Source organism: Falco peregrinus, chromosome 19 (genome assembly GCF_023634155.1).
Source record: "Falco peregrinus isolate bFalPer1 chromosome 19, bFalPer1.pri, whole genome shotgun sequence".
NCBI lineage: Eukaryota > Metazoa > Chordata > Aves > Falconiformes > Falconidae > Falco > Falco peregrinus.
In genome coordinates, this window is record NC_073740.1 from 330,545 (window position 1) to 344,335 (window position 13,791).

The following is a 13,791-nucleotide window of genomic DNA, read 5'->3' on the forward strand; positions in this document are numbered from 1 at the left end:
AGCAGTGTCTGACTTATCACCTGCCCCGGCCTTAGTTATGCAAGAAGCCGCCTTTTCGAGGCTCGTAAGAGCGTAGTGCGGCAGTGCCTAGACAGTGAGCCTTAGAGGGCTTTTGTAATCCAGCAGACTTGGTCCTGTCCTTCAGGATTTGTGAGTGGAGCAGCCTGGTTTTAAGGGGCCTCTTCCAATAAGAACCCATGTTTCTGAAAATTTTAGACATGCAGTTCCTTGGCTTGCTTATTCCGAACGCCAAATTTTACATACCTTTCGCATTTGTTTTGGGAAAACAAAGGTCCTGTTTGAGTTTTCTGGAGGCATGTCTTGCCCTTTGGCAGGTTTCAGCTGTCACCAGCTCTCATCTCCTCTGTTAAGAGTCCCTCTGCAGCCTTCTGCATTTGTGCCCCAGCTGTACTGTGGCCGCGCATTCAACACACAGGTGGCACAGACACTTGCAGAATTGTAAAATCATGACAAAGAAATTCCTTGGAGATTTCTAGTAAGCCAGTGGTTGATGTGTGTGCATTGTCAGCATCGTTGTACTGGAGAGCCTAGCGTCAGTTTTCCGCTTGGGAGATTCCCGCTGTGATCTAGTTTCACAGCAATATGTAACTGTGTTCCCTACATACCTTGGGACAGGATTATGCGCTATGCACTGCTGTCTGCTATTTAAAATGTTGTTTGTGTAGCAGGTCCTGTATCGGTCGCAATTTGCTGTTTGGGTCTGCTTTAGACAAAGTTTTAACAAAGCCTTTGTGCAAGTAACATCTGATTGGCGCTCCGGCAAGGCTTACAGGTGGCTGGTTCTTTCTATGGAGGGCGTTCTTCAGATGGCAAACGCTACTCTGCTTGTTGATCTTATTTTGCGGCTCAACAGGCCCTGTGCATTCTTTCAGGTGAGCTTCGGGTGCAGGATGCGCAGATTCTGATACAAAATCATTTCCTTCACGTGTAGAACAGTTTCTGTGCATAGAGCAGAAGTACAAGATAGTGTTTCTAGACGTGCCTCGTCACTATGAATCCTCTTTTGTCTTAGAACTGGGGAAAGAAGAAGAAAAGGTGTTTGATCCAAATGCTTTGGATGCCGATCGCTGTGAAAGCTGTTACAGGGCAGAGTCAGAGGACATTCGGTAACCTTTACATCTTCTTAGTGCTTGAATCGATACAGTTAATGTGGCATATGTGTTGGAGGTTTTTTTCCAAAATGTCTGTGAAGGTCCGTACAGTGAAATCCTCCTGGGCACCTGTTCAGAGAATGGTGAGAGCTGTTGTGTTATCGTACGCCTGTGCTGCGCTCACGATTGTTAAGAGCGTGCACAGTTAGGTTGTCTGTTTTGTCTGCGTGCCTGTTTAAGGGCAGTAGCACAAAGATTGTATCTTAGCAAACAGAACCTTTTCTGGGATTATTTGGTGTCCAGAGGGGAGCTGTGTAAATTATTTCACTGTTTTGTGAGCTGTCTCGGAATAAAACCCAGTTATGGCTTTGCCTTCTCGTTTCTGCTGCAGGCTTTGCATCCTTATGGGAGCAAAGACCAGACACCTATCACTCAGACAAGTGATGGGTGTCATTCGGTGTTTCTCATTCCTTCTACCTGCAAATCTGCGTAAGAATGGATTCGTGATAGTCCACAGGTTCTGGACTATCCTTTGCTATTATTGTCTCTGTAGTAATTTAGTTTGTCACATCTGTCAAGTTGCATCCTTCCCCAGAGATGTTTCCATCTTGAGGGATTCACGATTCCAGCCTTCAACTTTTTGTTTTGTCCAGCACAACATGGAACAGAGACAGACAATTGTTTTTTCTGGTGAGCGTGACAGAGACTCTGGTGAGTCCAGAGGTAGAAGAGCAAGGAAGAAACTTTGCCATTAACTTTGCCTCCGATGTTGGCAGTCTTTCCCTAAAAACGGAGGAAGGGAGGTATAGAAACAGGTAAGATGCTGTGTTCACATGGGGAAGTTCCAAGCTGCTCAGAACTGTGGGAGACTTCCCACAGAAACAAATGTCATTTCTGCGGCAAATTTATTTGCCAAGGATGGACTTGGCTGTCTGAATGGACAGCTAAAGCCCTCTTCAGAATTAAGCGCTGCATTAAAACAGCTTGCGTCCTCGTGCCAAAATCTCAAAAAGTACGTCAGGAAGCTCAAGCTCCTTCAGGAGCATTAGACCACCTTTCAGCGTCCAGTTCCTGAAGTTTGCTGCTTTGAAACAAAATCCACCGGGGATTTGAGTCCTGAGCTGGAGTGTCTCTTTATCGCTGTAAAGATGATGTTTGTGCTCTTGCAGGTGCTGCAATACTTGTGACGATGTCAGAGAAGCATACAGGTGATGAGGCTGGGCCTTTGAGAACCCGGATAGCATAGAGCAGTGCAGGAGGGAAGGATTTAGCCAGAAAATGGAAGAGCAGAAGAACGAGGGCTGCCGAGTGTACGGTTTCCTGGAGGTCAACAAGGTGAGAGATGGGTTTTGCCGTGAGCCTGTTGCGTGGTGTTGATGAGCGTCAGAAGGCACAGTCGGGGCAATCTGCTCTTTTTTCCAACTTTTAAGTGTTCACAGGACTGTAATAACCCCTGGGCTCAGCAAGGTACCTGTGCCTGTAGAGGGGTTCAGTAGGAGGGTCAGGAAAAGGGTGGGAAGGGGCAAATTCCCTGTTTCATGACGTGGGCTGGCTGGAGAAGCTTAGCTTTTTCTACCATCTAGCTAGTGAGTCTTTTTACCGAGGTTTCTGGAGGGGGAGAGGCAGCTTCTTTGCGGTGAGGTAGTCCCACCTGCCCTTCTAGTCTCAAAACAGAGACCACCGGTGGGTGCTGGAGATAACAGTAACCAACAACTCGTCAGCAGAGGTGCTGGGGGGAGTGAAATGTTCCCTTCTTTAGAAAACCAGTGGAAGCAAGACTATTGGAGTTGTCAAGGTTGAAGATGCTTAAAGAGATGTTGTTTGCAACAGGTGTATGAAAATGTAGTACAAGATACACCAGATGACTATGTAACTACCCTATCATTTGGCAGGTTACCGAGCTCAAAACACTGGGATGTGCAGGTTACGTACCCAAGTACATTCTAGCAGTCAGGCCCAGGGTAATTTTTTTTTACTACTTTATTTCAAAATCTGGAGGTTTTTTTACATCTTTGTGTACTATTCCTGGAGACAACATTCTTTTCTGAAAACCAAAACAAAACCAAAACCAAACACACCCCGCCCTTTCGCTCATGAAGCCAGACATCGTGTTTTGAATATCATGGGTGCTGAACCATTACAGGACCCTGTGCCACAAAGTGTGGTGAGCAGGAAAGATTCAAAGGGGCGTGCTGTGGGTAGCAAGGGTCCAAGGGTGGGTGGGTGTCAATAGGGAAATTGCTGGGGGCCATTGTTAGGCACTTGGACTTTTGCACATCTCCATTCTCATCGGGTCAGCAGTTAACGTATGCAACAGGTTTGCACGGACATTCAAAGGTGTAATGTAGCATGTGACCTTGATGCATTGAAATCTTCCAGGGGAGGGTGTGTGTGATTGCTAGCGAGTGTCAGGGAGGACTGACACCTAATATCCATATCCTTTTCATATTCAAGGTTAAAACTTTAATAACCTTTGTCTTTTGGGGGATTTTGGAGTGTGGGGGGTTTTTTGGTGGTAGGTTTAGTGCTTTATTTTTGAACACGGCTTGTTTTCATGGATGCATACATAGGACCGCTGTTGTTTATTGTATTAAGGGTTTTCTTACCCTGCCTGCTCACCCTCCCAGTTACTTTCTCCACTCCGTTTCTGTGATACCTTTTGATATTTCCTACAGCAGCAGTTCGTTCCCTCCCAGTAGACTTGATTCCTTCTTCTCATTTTTACGTCCGCTAAAATACTCTGCATAGAACAGTTGTTGTCAACATCGGTATGTGATGATGGCTTTCCACATGACTGCCTGTGAGGAAGAGGGGAAATTCACATCTCTTTTAGGACAGTATTTGCTGGTATTGTCACCCATGACAATGAGTTGCTTATTGTCTATCTTATTCCGATAAAAATTTTAAAATCCAGCCGCCGGTATGACTGCTTTGTTTATGTAGATTCAGGCTTTTTAATGAAAGATTACTGTCTCCTGCAGGTAGCTGGAAATTTCCACTTTGCACCAGCAAAAAGTTTGAACAGTCTCATGTACATGGTAAAGTATTTTCTTTTCCTGCTTATTGTGACCTTTAGCTTCCAAGTGTTTCAGACCATTTCCTTTGAACATCTTTGCATTGCTATCTGTGGTAACAGCAGGACTGCTTCAGGGGGGAGGACATTGGTGAAATTTTGTTAGAGATGTTTAGAACTATATCGGGAACAAACAGAAAAAAGTGTTTTCTCAAGGTGCTGCCACATGGGTCTGGGAGAACATGGAGGAGAATGTGTCTGGGCAGTCTCTCGGCCTCACTTGTTCTACAAAACTTTGCTGCCCTGCTGTAAACAACCTCAGGTACGGTGTTCGGTCCAGGACCTGAATATCAGTATCTCTGGAAGGGATGTTTTGGAGAAAAGCTCTTGAGAATTTCAAGGCAATTCAGAACTTTCAGAGTAAAATTTCAGTTGTGAAGGACTTTGACTTCCTCAAGTATATATAAATACACAGTGGCTGGAATGACAGTGGTAGTTTACAGAATCATAGAATGGTTTGTGCTGGAAGGGACCTTTAAAGGTGCCCTAGTCCAGCCCCCCTGCATGAAGCAGGGGCATCTTCAACTAGATTGATTTAAAGAATCATTCACCAATATTCAAGTGAGTGGAGGTTATCTTTAGTCTTTATTGGGGATCGCTCCACCAAAGTCGTGCACCCCAAGGGGGTTTTTCAGTCCCCTCTTTATACAAGCAACTCATACCTATTCATTAACTTTCTGGGAAATCATTTACATATTCATTACAATTCCAGGAACTTATTTACATATCTCACTAAGCTAGTGACTGTGATTTAAGTCCTTGTCTTTGCCACGCTGTATAAACAACAGGAACTTGGGACCAGATAGCCTTTTTAAAGATGACAAATCCAAGGACTTAGCAATTGGTACATCCATCATGTTAGCAATAAGGGTCCTTGGATGTTTCCCAGCTTTTAGATAAACATAATTACATCATCCTTTAGATAAGTGGCACATCATTCACCATTCATTCCCCCCTTTTCTAGTAAATTTTGCAAATTCTTTTGCAACTACAAAAAATCATTATGCCTTATGATCATTCTTCGACACCACCAAACAAAACATTGAAGTAATACACATATTCCTAAAACTATTACAGTAAGTATTATAATAAAAGCATATTTTAACCATTCCAAATTAGGTAACCACGAAGTCAGTTTGTCCCATATAACTTTAAAACTCCACGATAAATCATCTTTAGTAATTTCATGCAGGATCTGCACCTTGTTTCATATCTCATGGATCTCTGTTTAATCATTCCATCCATCAGATTGGGAACAAGTATTTTGCCCTGGGTTTCCAGGACATGCTCCTCCTGTCTTGTTTGAGCTTTCCAATGACAGTTATTATCACTTTTCATAAATATTGTGGTGGTTAGGCTTAATAATATTTGTAAATCAAATCTGGGACCCAACTCATATTTTATTATCAAATAGGCAATATCCTCCACCGTAGTCTGGCTTTTTCCAAAAGTCTGGCCAGGTAGTCCATTTGTCATCGAGATAATTCCAGTTTTGGGAGGCCACCCCATACAGGGGTGTTATCAAGCCTCCTTTAGGAAGAGAGGTACGTATCCAGCATTCCTTAGCTTTCGTAGCATTAACAATCATTTGCAATGTTTGAAGACTGGTATTGTTTACCCATGCTTCAGTTTCTAATATTTCTACAACAGTTACAATTAAGATCAGAATAACTTTACACAAATGTCCCTGATCCTTTTGACAGTCCATTGTGTCTCCGGAGATTTCTTTACGATCTAAAGAACCATAGTCCCATGGGTCCTGCCAGGGTGACAGCCCATGATTTCTCAGGAGCCTTCTTTATCCAAGAGTAGTGAATCCAGGCTGGTTATTCTCTTATCTTGACGGCAGTGAAGGTTGTCAGCAGCACCTGATAGGGTCCTTCCCACTTCTCTTCCAAAGGTTGCCCTGACAATGTCTTTATGTACACATAGTCACCAGATTTAAAGGAACGGACTGGTTGATCTAACCCTCTGGCCCTTGTTCCCAATACTCGTTTATTTATAACTTCTAATTCTCCCTGGAGGGTCTTCACATACTCACACAAATATCCCTCCCCTAACTGCCTTAAATCTTCTCTGGCAAATTGTAACTGGTATGGTCTCCCATATAATACTTCAAAAGGGTGCGGCGAATGAAGAGACGGGACGCAGCTTGATGCAAGCAAATGTCAATTTATTGTACAGAAGCATGCGTTTTTATACATTTTAAGAAGCTGCGTGTTTTAAACTAATTGGTTCTTGAAGCTAAGCATTGCATACTAGGCAATCCCTGATTGGTGGTTAACTACCAGCAATTAACCGCAAGGTGTTACCTTTCCTTGGCGCCATCCGTCTCCCACTCCCCTGTGCTCTGCAAACACGCCTCATCATGTTAATTGTTGTCTAGACAAGCTTGAGCACATTCCCCTCAGCTGACCGATTGCCACGCGTGGTCCTAGTTTCCAGCCCGCTCCTGCAAAAGGGCTCAAATTCTCCTTTGTTCTCGGTTTAGTTCGTATTCTTAATAATGCCAAGGGAAGAGACTGTGGCCAAGTTAGATTTGTCTCTTGTCCTATTTTCACTATCTGTTGCTTAATTAAATGGTTTATTTCTCCACTTGCTTGAGGCCAGTAAGGGGTGTGTAATTGCCAATCTATTCCCAATACCATACTCACTCATATTATTTTGGCACAAAAATGTGAGCCTCTATCAGAAGAGATTGTTGCCAGAACCCCAAAGTGGGGGATAGTTTCATTTAACAATCCCTTCGTTACCTCTCTTGTTTTATTTGTTCGACAAGGGAAAGTTTCTGGCCAACCTGAAAACGTATCGGTCATAACGAATAAATATCGGTACCCCCCCTTTTCTTGGGAGTTCGGAAAAATCAACTTGCCACTGTTGTCCTGGATAATTTCCTCTACTAATGTTCCCTAGTTTTATTCTGTTTCCTACATTGGGATTAATGCATTGTTTTATTACAGTATATAAGTTTCGCCCTATCAGTTTCTGATTTAGACTTATATTATATAACATACCAGCTCCCCAATGAGTCTTATTATGTTCTATTAGGGCTGTGGTCCATATTAAATTGGATAGTACCACTATACGGCCATCTGCCAAATAAGCCCACTTAATTTTATTTTACCATTCATGTCCTGAATTAGCTTTAGGTCTCCTTTAGAATAGTTTGACTCCTCATCTGTACTTAGAGTTTGGATTTTACCGTCTGGTATTAAGGATAGTTCCTCCTTTCCTACTTTCTCTGCTGCTCATCTAGCCTCATGGTCGGCCAGCTGGTTTCCAGTTTCCAGATCAGTGCCTCAATGGGCCATCTTATGTTCTTCCTTCCTGGACGACCCTCTTATAACAGCGGGGGCCATTTCTCACATCAAGGTCTGGCATGGCACATGTTCCCACCGCTCAACGCCTACTGGGTTGCAGCCAACAGCGGAGCTCAAGATTCTTCTTGGTGGCAAACACAGAGGCCAACCCAGTCTTGCCCTTGACTATGGTAGGAGGCACTTGACCAACCTTATTCCTTGTACTTAGTTGTCAATGCAGAGTTTCACCTGCACATCCCATAACAAGTCACTGTCACAGCAAAACACACAGATTTACATTAGTAGAACTACTACAGAGTGTATTTTATCTCAGTTTTTATGCCAATACCCCCCACAGCCCCGCTGACCAAGGGATATTGTTTTACCTGAACTAGGCAGGCCTTCCCTTATCATTTTTACTGTAACAGGTAAAGCATTTTTTTTGCCTTACCTGGAATTTATTTCCAGATATACCTGGTTAAAGATTTCTTTTACTTCACGGAGGTCCTCTTTTCCACTTTTCTGTTGAATTAAAGATAAGCTCAAGATTTCAATCACTTGATCATTTTAAACTTTTGGTTTCATTTCTCCTTTTTTAAATGTCTAGATGTTCTAATAAATCTCATCCCAACAAAGGTTTTGGTGAATTTGGCATTCTTGTTTTCTTAGTTTGTACTTTAAAGGTTTCAGGATGTTTTCCTGGTGGCCAGCAGCTCCCACAACTGTAACAAATTCTTTTCACTTAAGTTTAACATCAAATAAGTTGGTTTTGTATTCACTAAAAATTCCACCTCTTTTTTTTCTACATCACGATTATCTAGTAACAATCAACTTGAACCTTCATCTAGTTCTATTAGATCATCCTGACAAGTCTTTCACAACCAACTTTCAAACATCTAAATTTCCCCATCAAAGATTCACCTTTATTCTCCTGAGACCCATTGCCTGCTCTAAAGGGCCCGATACCGGTCCTGTTGTGCTGCAAGGGGTAACATTGTCAGGTCCTTCTGCTCAACTGTCAGCAACAGCAACCCCCTCCTCCTTACCATCAGGATTCGGGGCAGGAGATGCTCTTCCTGCTCTGCAGGTTACACAAGCCTGCCTCTGCTACAGCACTTCTGTTTTAACTCTTTCTAACCCTGAATGCAAATCTGCTCCTTGTTGCTTTAAGTCTGCGTTCTTACATACCATGCCTTCGCAGGCAAACAGCAAACACCCTGCCATGCGTCCCGCAGGGCTCAGCCGCACCTTTGAGGGGGTACGGGGCTTTGTACAAACTCACCCCGATACTTTAACACTTTCACAAGGTCTTTGACTCTCCACACACATACCCCGCTTCAGATCTTACATACATTAGTACAAATTTCTTTTATCTTACAACATGTTTCATTCTGGTTGCTCCACAGAAGGAACCACAACCTGAGCTTTTTTTTTTTTCCTTTTTTAAACATACGAAAATTTCAACAAGAACATCTTTCTAGTTTAGGTCTCAGTTTTTCCCTATCCTTTTCTAGAGCCATAATCAAAGATCAGGTGGTGTTAATCCCGCACTCCTTCTGTCACACAAACATCTGCACACATCATCCCGCTTTTGTTCTCTACAAAGAAACAGCATAAGTCGTAAAATTGTGTTGTAATATAAGACCTCCTCTGAGTGGCCGTCTTTCACCATCACCTAATGTATACAAAGGCCACCAATTCTGACAATATTTTTAAAATATCTTTTTGTTCAGATTTCCGCCAAAATTCTTTCCAATGCTTCAAAATACATCCCAGGGGTGTTTTGGTATTTATTGCTTGGCTCGGTCTGCCCCCCATCTTCCTAATAAGTCTGATATATTTGTCTACAATGTATTAGTTATTACTGAAGGTACCATACTTATCTCAGAACATACACCACAGTTCAAGACTTCTATTTAGCCTTATTTCTTGGTCTCTTCCCCCCCCCCCCCCCTCTCAGAGGAGATAATATATCTTAGACACTTGCCACCCTTTTTTGGAGTATACAGACAGCACCTACGACACTAAGGGCAGAGGCTAATTCATGCTTTTTCCAAATGATGTTAGCACTAATGTTTTGTCCAGTCTCCTGTTGGAAGAAGGGTTCGCCGGAGTCAAGAAGACACTCAATATGAGTTATGCATCTTGCTCAACTTTATTAGTTTCTAACACTACTTACATAGAACCGATACACATGCATATTCTTAAAGCAGAAATATAATCGGTTAATAGTCTCTAAACACGCGTGGTTCTCACACCCCTAATTATCATGACTAAAATAAGCATTCTATCCATGTAGCTAATTGTGTTGCTGTGCTTCAGCCTTGTAGTTTGTTACTCCCTATATTCCCATACCACTCCCTATCTTTCTTGGCCCTGCACCTGCTTTCCCAGCAGCTGTATCTTGTTACAGCCACAGCCTGTTGGCACAACATAATTACTCAGTCTCAGGATTCAAGAATAGCTCAAGACTACCTTTCTTATCTTCAGCACAGCAACTTCAGTACAATTCTGATTACAGGCCTATTCTAATACCGGGCCTGGATTGTGCAGATCTTCAGAGATTCTAAAGCCATGCTTCTGCAGCCATTCTTCTACAGTCTCCCGCTCTAATTTCTAATGATGCATTCCAACACTTCATAAATCGATTTTTCAATTGCTCCATCCCTCTCTGGCCGGCCCCTCGCGGGGAACACAGACACGCAGATTGGGACTCCCCACTCACTTCGTAGTGACACCGCGTCTCTTGCACACATCACACTCTCTGGGCAGCCCTCAGTCACACAGGCAGTATGTTACACGGTACCCTGCACTTACATACAACTCTAGGAACACTGACAGTTCGCATTATCACACAAAGTACACATTTCAATAAACAGTTGCCAAAAAACAGATTCTAATTTTTTCTGGTCTTAAGCAGAGTGTTAAGTTTTCAGCTATTTGCCTAGAATTACCAGAATATTATTTTTTTCAACATACATTTCTTAACTCCAATTCTGAACTTGTAACGAGACAACACATAGAACAAACAAGACACAGAGCGCTATTTCAGTTGTTACATTCTAGGAATTCCCCAAATCTGAAGACAACCTAAAGGAAGTTTTTAGCTTCCCAAATCTTAAGACAATCAAATAGGGCTATTACCCTTTTCAGAAGGCGTCCCTTCTTCTAACCCTGCAAGAGAGCGTCCCATCTTTCGTCTTATGGGGTAAAACCAAATCTTAAGATAATCAAATATTCAAAACAAAGAATAAATATAAATACCTTTTATGCTGTGCAGAAGTCCTGTCCACCTGTGTGAGAAGCCGAGGGGTAGGGGAGTCTTGCCGACAGAAGATGCAGTCGGGGTCCCTGACGGTCCCCAGGCCCCTGGATTCCAGCACTGGTGAAGAGTTCTCCTGGCTGGCTCACCAAATTGATGCCAAAACAGCACAGAGTAACTGCTCAGAGACGAATTTTGTCTTTTAGCAGCAACCCCCACCATATACTCAATAATTCTTTACACTATATGCACTTTAAAACATACAGAGGTTTACACTCACCCCTTGGATGCTCAAGACAATAACCACATATCAACTTTCATAATATACCTAATACAGAAATGTTCTCACGTTTCCAGCATAAAATGAGTATTATAATTATTATCAGTAACCCTATAATTATTAATCCTATATACACAGATTGACTTCGAATCATCAAACGTGTCAGTCTTCCGACCAAACCAGAATCAGGGTTCCGATATTACCTTAATACCGGAACGAATACCAGAACAGAATCAGATGTATACCTGCGGTGCTAGCTACCCGGCATACGCCATCCTGCATAAGCATACAATGATTTTATGTCTTACGGACAGCTTTACAGAGGGACCGGTCCCAGAACAGAAATATCCGAAACAGTACTGTTTAAAATATAATATTAATACAATATTTTAATATAATATTTTAATAAACATAGTACCTTCGCTCCGTAAGATGGAGTCCTTGTCTGCTCCTGCGGTGATCCAGATGAGACGAGGAGCCCCTCCAGGAAAATCCCTGGGGGTACCCTAAGGAGTGCCCGCTCAATGGGTCCCACAGGCGAGCAGAGGAGGTCCCATCTGGGTCACCAAATTGATTTAAAGAATCAGTCACCAATATTCGAGTGAGCAATTATTCGGCAACGCTGGATGCATGGGGGATCGCTCCACCAAAGTCATGCACCCCGAGGGGGTTTTTCAGTCCCCTCTTTATACAAGCAACTCATACCTATTCATTGACTTTCCAGGAACTCATTTACATATCTCACTAAACTAGTGACCATGACTTAAGTCCTTGTCTTTGCCACGCTGTATAAACAACAGGAACTTGGGACCAGATAGCCTTTTTAAAGATAACAAATCTAAGGACTTAACAATTAGTACATCCGTCATGTTAGCAATAAGGGTCCTTGGACATTTCCCAACTTTTAGATAAACATACATACATCGTCCTATAGAAAAATGGTACATCATTTATCATTCAATATTTTGAAGTACTTAATTTTGTCAGTACTATTTGATGACTGTTAGTCTGCTAATTGGAGTGAGGAGTGGGGTGCTGGCTGAAACAGCCACAATGCCCAAAGCCTTTCCAGCACGTCTCTGCCTCCAGGCACCAGCAAACCCAGGAGCAAGGTCCCAGTACACAAGCTGGGAGCCCCAGCAGGGCCTGCAGGAATCTCACGGCCTGTAGTTCAGGTATTCAAGCATTCTAGCAAGCTTCAGCACACCCAGGTGACCTTCTATAACCATGAGCGTAAGAGAAGGTATGTGTATCCACCATCCTGCCTTTCAAGGTGGAAGACATCCTTGCAACCTTCCCTTACAAAGCAGCACGTGGACTCCCAAGGCAACCAGGCCACAAAGAAGAAACCTTCCCAATTGCCTTAAACAAGCCACCACCCTTTCCTCTGTCCTATGGACAGAAAAAAGTACTTCCCCCCCCGGCCCACCCCACCACCCCCCCATGCCAGAAGCAACACATAAGACAGAGCAAGGATGACACTGAAGGTCACAACTTTGCACTCATCTAATTACAGCTCTGCCAGGGTCCAGGCAGCAAGCTGTTTGATCTCACAGGGACTCAGCTTTTCTACCCACCAGGCAAGTCCAGCAATACTTCCTTGGGAAAAGGCAAAGTCACAAGGGCCAGCAAACAGCTCCCATCAACAGTGCTGCGAATACTATGGAGAGGCCTCTCTCTAATGCCTGAGCAGCCCGGTATTTTGAGCAGCATACAGAGTAAGCTTTCTTAGTAGAAAATGATACCAAGTTAGTCTGGTAAAAGATAGGCACAAGAAGCATTACTGAGAAACCTTGTTACCCATACCCTTACAGCATGCTGGCTAGACCAACAGATCTTGAAAACACACACCTGTAGCAGTCCTGAAAGGCAGGGAAACCAGCATCTCAGCTTTGTGGATAGAACCCAGATGCAGATGATATTGCACAGGACAATTAAGGTAGAAGTTGATTATGCACCAGCTTTTCTCCAGCAACTGCTTACCAGCAGGGTCTTGTCCCATACGAGACACAAGGTGTCAAACTCCATGTTTGCTGCGGGCTGACGTGACGTGCCCAGCACATCTGCAGCCGGGTCACAGCTGCTGCCTCTCTCACCCACCCAAAACCCTTGCAGAGGGAAATGGAAGGGCACTGAGCATCCAGCCGGTACCTTCAGCCCTCAGCACATTCTGTCACTAAAGAAAAAAAGAACAAGGCATGGAAAATTATGCCCTGGCACCAGGACCTTCTTCCTAGAGGCATCCCTCAGCTGAACTGCTGAGAAACAAGTACCTACAGTTTCTCTTTAGCACAGCCTCAAGGCAGATGCCTTCTTGTAACCCTCCTCCCTGGCTGCCACTCCCACCTTTTTAATTAGGTGCTAATTTCTCCCAGACAGGCTCACAAGAACTTGCTGGGCTGCACACCAGAAGATGGTTTGAGTTTCATTTCCCTAGGACTAGAAGACAGAAATTTCCAACCCTCTTTGGAAACTTTTTCTTTCCTGGCTGGTCTCCCCAGCACAGAGAACTCCTTTTACAAATGATAGCTTATGAAAGATATATCTAGGATTAACTACCCTCCCCGGCAGTTAAACGCTTGCCCTTTGCAGTACTTTTTAGTGAAATCAGCAGTCGGAGGCGAGGGGTGGGATCCCATCGCCGGCTTGCTTTTACTTCCCTTGCCCGCTCGCAGGGGCGGGAAGAGGCTCCTGAGCCACACACACACACACACACACACCCCCGCCGCGACAGCGTTACCGCAGGCCCCGAGGCAGCCTCTCTG

At 43.7% G+C, this 13,791-nt stretch overlaps 1 long non-coding RNA gene across 1 annotated transcript; it reads right to left on the reverse strand.

Annotated features, from left to right (window-relative positions):
• Positions 1–9,436: 9,436 nt before the first annotated feature.
• Positions 9,437–13,065, reverse strand: LOC114010983 (uncharacterized). Its single transcript, XR_008744976.1, has 2 exons — positions 11,445–13,065; positions 9,437–10,886 (listed from the first exon to the last, which is right to left on the reverse strand). It is a non-coding gene; the product is annotated as an uncharacterized LOC114010983 (long non-coding RNA).
• Between the last annotated feature and the right edge of the window lie 726 nt (positions 13,066–13,791).